The sequence below is a fragment of the Bison bison genome, unplaced genomic scaffold (assembly GCF_000754665.1).
Source record: "Bison bison bison isolate TAMUID 2011002044 unplaced genomic scaffold, Bison_UMD1.0 scf7180017864188, whole genome shotgun sequence".
NCBI lineage: Eukaryota > Metazoa > Chordata > Mammalia > Artiodactyla > Bovidae > Bison > Bison bison.
The window spans coordinates 33686-39081 of NW_011494760.1; positions in this window are offsets into that span (position 1 = coordinate 33686).

Genomic DNA, 5396 nt, shown 5'->3' on the forward strand with positions numbered 1-5396 from the left:
ATCCTGAATCACTATCTCATTTGTTGCATATAGTTTATACACTTAAACATTTTAGATGGATTATATTACTATTTGCTGTATTATAGGGAATTTGTAAGAACATATTGATATTACTCAGCAACCATCAATGACTAAATTAGACATACATTAAGTTACTAAAGAAACACTTGAATATGCAAATCTGATTGAAGAGGGTGATATAATAAATTGAGTGATATTTCAAAGGACTATGTGAAAATATATCATTCTATAAGATTCCAAATGCCTCAGAAGGGATTATATGCCCTTCAGGGAATTCTCTTCAGGGTAAAATGACCACACAGCCCTGTGTTCCAATGAATCAAACACATATAAAAGAGATTAAAAATTATGTTTTGTTCCATTTGATTCCAATAGCTGTAATTTTCTGGTTCTCTTAGAAGAATCATTTAAATTTAGTATGATTAGTTGAATGATATTTTTTGCAGTAATAGCTAATAGACTCAACTGTGATAGTTGAAAGCATTGAAAAAACATTGTATTTTAGGGTTTCAAAGCCTCTCGTTCAATTAATGAAATTACAGGAAAGTTAGCTGCTAGCATCACAGAGATGGCACAAAACTTGCTATGGGAAACTTGAAAGTGGAATTAACGTTCTCTGGGATTTATTCAGAAATGGGAGTGGGGAGCTTATTGGGCTGTCTTTGCCAAATTAAGTATTACTAGAGACTTGATATTGGAATTGCTGTGAAATAAGCATGTTAAAACAAAGCCAGAAAGAGAAAGGCCATAGAAATATGTTGCTTTCCCCTTTCCCTTCAAACTGTTTAGTCTCCTGAAACCTGAATTTCCTGGAATTACAAAGTGGATTATACCATGCAAAGGAACAGGTCTTGCCCTGAAGCATTATGGCAAACCTGCAACAATTTTAGGTCTGACATTTCCTGCAGCCACACGTGATGAGAAATAGATCAAAGTCAAGGTGAAAGTTTTTCCTCACTTCCTCCCGAGAATCAGAGTTAGATTGTATAGCAATTGGAGCAAAACTTGCTACTAACAACAGAACAAAGAGATCTTCCAAGACAATCTGAGTTTATTATGAGAAGCATAAACATCATTGCCATTTTGAAAATTTTAGTTTTATCACTTGGCAATTTTGCTGTCTTCTACTGAAGAAATTAGATATATCTCAAACTATATAAACACATTACATATATATTCAAGTTTAGGCAACATCCATTTTTATGATATTTTTCTCTGCCATAGGACAATTGCATTTTAGTGAGCAAGATATATAATTGCCTTGAGAAAATGTTCTCAAAAATAACTAAACATATAGGAGCTATAAGGTCTCACTTGATTAGCATCCCTTGATGTACTATCCCTCACCCAATACTAGTTTTTTGTTAGCTGTCAAGTTAGAAATGATGTAATTAACTCACAAATTTAAAATGTTTATAGTGTATTTATGTACCTTAGGTCATTTCTCCAGTGCATGCTTGATTTTATTGATACAATATTTGAATTGAAAATAAGTTAACTATATCAATTTTTCTATGGATACAGGTTTTGCAAATTAAGAGATCTGTCCATTTATGCCTCTTCATGAACTTGAAGTAATATTATTGATTAATTGTCTAGTTAGATATAACCTTAACTTTGTCTGCTATATTGATACCTATTGCATTAAAGGATTATTAATTAAACATAGTACGCATACTGTTTCAGGTGATCACAGGAATAAATCACTGTGAGATTGTCAAGGTATGAATATAATTTAAATAGCAGAAAACATGGTTAATTAAAGTGATTATTTCACTATTTTAGATTGCTTCAAAGAGACTACATGTAGACAAATTAAATATATATATATATACACACACACACACACACACACATATACAAACAATAAAAATGTGTGTTTTCTTCTGATAAGAATGTAGATCTTTATAATAACATATGGAATGCAATGCAATGTTAAAATTAATGTAGAGCATATTTTCAAGCAGGACAAAATATTCCTTTTGTTTGATTAAATTTAGAAAGTGAAGCCATCACCAAGCTTTAAGAAGCTGATATAATAAAGCAATTTCAGTTATATCCTAAAGTCTGAAGTGTGGGGGGGAGTGTATAATTTCCTTGGCTCTGTCTCATTCAGCAAAAATTTGAAGCAATGGACCCATGTTACAGCTTGGTTACAGCTCAGTTTAAATGGCAGATCAGTATTATAGTTCGGTTACAACTCAGTTTTATTTGGCAAACAAAGGAAAATACATCCTCGAGGCTTGAGGGCAGGCCTACCCAAAAGAAGCCCATGGCTCAATTGTGGCTCCTCTTTTTATATGTTTCTCCTCCCCACAAGCATGCCTTATATAAACTGGGCTAGCCAGGAGGGCTGTTTGCTTAACCTGAGGTTCTCACTCCGATCCTCAGGCCTTTCTTTGTCCTGTTTTCATGGGCTTTTTCCTTTTTTTGTTTTTTAGCCACTGCCATTTTGGAGTCCTTTTTCCTATTCTAACTACCAAACAGAAGCAAATTGAAATAACAATATTAAGAGCCTTTGACAGAGGTTCCCATAGTTTCCAAGTAGTATAAATGCCAAAACTTGACTATTGCATGTTTTGAAATAAGCAATACTGTTGGAACCTGTCATATCTTTATACCATATTAGATTGGGTAAAGGCTGTATACAATGAGATACATAACTAGAAAGAATCTCATTCATCTATGACAACCCAACAGGAGCAAAGCAAGGAAAATGATGTCTATGGGAAGAAATGAATTGCTAATTGGAAACAGGTTAACAGTATGTGTTTAATGAACTTGTTATTCAGTTGCTAAGTTGTGTCCGACTCTTTAAGACTTCGTGGACTGCGGCAGCTGGGCTCCTCTGACCTCTACTATCTCCTGGAGTGTGCTCAAAGTGACGTTCACTGAGTCTGTGATGCTGCCTTTCCCTGTCATCCTTTGCTGCCCCCTTAAACTTAGTAAACCCATCAGTTCAGTTCAGTTCAGTCACTCAGTCATGTCCGACTCTTTGTGACCCCATGGACAGCAGCATGCCAGGCCTCCTTGTCCATCAACAACTCCTGGAGTCTACTCAAACTCATGATCATTGAGTCGGAAATTCCATCCAACCATCTCATCCTCTCTCTTCCCATTCTCCTGCCTTCAATCTTTCTCAGCATCAGGGTCTTTTCAAATGAGTCAGGTCTTCTCATCAGGTGGCCAAAGTATTGGAGTTTCAGCTTCAACATCAGTCTTTCCAATGAATATTCAGGACTGATTTCCCTTAGGATGGACTGGTTGGATCTCCTTGCAGTCCAAGGGACTCTCAAGAGTCTTCTCCAACACCAAGGTTCAAAAACATCAGTTCTTCAGTGGTCAGCTTTCTTTATAGTCAAACTCTCACATCCATACATGACTACGGGAAAAACCCATACAGTAAAAAAGAAAGAAGAAGAAGATGAAGAAACTTCTAATATACTGAAATTATTTGACTTAATTGACCTAAGTAATTCCTTGTTTTATTGTATTATAGTCTCAAAATTAGGTCAGTATATTCAGATAAAGTAAATATTTCAAGTCTCTACAAAGCTATGTATTTTGACCTAACTCAAATGAAAAAGTGGAACATTTAATCATATTTTTATTTCTTTAGATTTTAACCAGTGATTTGCAATAGGTTTTTAGTTATATCCACAAGAAAGCAAAGTATAAATCATCTTCACTGTTCAGTTCAGTCGCTCAGTCGTGTCCGACTTTTTGCGACCCCATGAATCGCAGCATGCCAGGCCTCCCTGTCCATCACCAAATCCCAGCATTCACTCAGACTCACATCTATCGAGTCAGTGATGCCGTCCAGCCATCTCATCCTCTGTCATCCCCTTTTCCTCCTGCGCCCAATCCCTCCCAGCATCAGAGTCTTTTCCAATGAGTCAACTCTTCGCATGAGGTGGCCAAAGTACTGCAGTTTCAACTTTAGCATCATTCCCTCCAAAGAAATCCCAGGGCTGATCTCCTTCAGAATGGACTGGTTGGATCTCCTTGCAGTCCAAGGGACTCTCAAGGGTCTTCTCCAACACCACAGTTCAAAAGCATCAATTCTTCGGCGCTCAGCCTTCTTCACAGTCCAACTCTCACATCCATACATGACCACAGGAAAAACCATAGCCTTGACTAGAAGGACCTTTGTTGGCAAAGTAATGTCTCTGCTTTTGAATATGGTATCTAGGTTGATCATAACTTTTCTTCCAAGGAGTAAGCGTCTTTTAATGTCATGGCTGCAATCACCATCTGCAGTGATTTTGGAGGGCCCCCCCCCCAAAAAAAAAGTCTGACACTGTTTCCACTGTTTTCCCATCTATTTCCAATGAAGTGATAAGACCTTACATTTTCCTATATGGCCATAATAAACTTCATCCCCCAGATTTCATTTTCCTTTTACATTTTAGTTAGCATGGGCCACTATGGAGACTGTCTCTGGAGAGTGGGAGGACATAAGGAGTCAGTAACTATAAACTCACTTTTCTCTGATCTGCTGAGTCAAAGTGTTGTTATTGAGCAGCAGCTACCTGTTTTTGTTCTCTTCTGGATTTCCCTCAGTTTCTCTGACTCATGTGTTATTATTATGTTCAGTTTCATCTAAAAAAAACAAGGTTTCCTCAGATATCCTTGTTGCCAGGGTCAGAGGGGAAAACTATAGAAAGCAAAAGATCAGTGGTTTACAGAGACTGAGAGTGGGTGAAGATCATAAACAAATTTCAGGATGATGAAAATATTTTCTATATTGATGTGGTATTGATTACATGTGTTTTTCAGAGTTGTCAATTTATTTACTTAAAAGAAATGAATATTATATCATGTAAATTATTATAGCTTAATAGTTCTCACAAAAGATATGAAAACTTATAGCAATACGTGTTTGAACCTTCTAGAAACTACAAAATTAAATTAAGATAATTGTGGTATAACATGAAATTGTATACATGTGTGTGTTCTTAGTCATGTCTGATTCTTTTGTGATCCCATGGACTGTAGGCTGCCAGGCTTCCATCCAAGGGATTTTCCAGGAAAGTATACTAGAGCAAGTTGCCATTTTTTCTTCCAGGGGATTTTCCCAACCCAGGGATTGGGTCTCCTGTGGCTCCTGCATTGGAAGGTTGATTCTTTACCACAATGCCATTGATGAAGCACCCTAACATGAAATTGTTAGCAGACCATGTCAGCATCAGGATTACTTGGTATAGCTCCTAATTTTTTTTTTTTTTTAATCTTGTAACTGGGTATATAAACATGGGTGATTTCATTAGAGCAGAATTAAATGCAAAAGAAACAAAAGAGACCATAGCAAAAATCAACAAAACCAAAAGCTGGTTCTTTGAAAGGATAAATAAAATTGACAAACCATTAGCCAG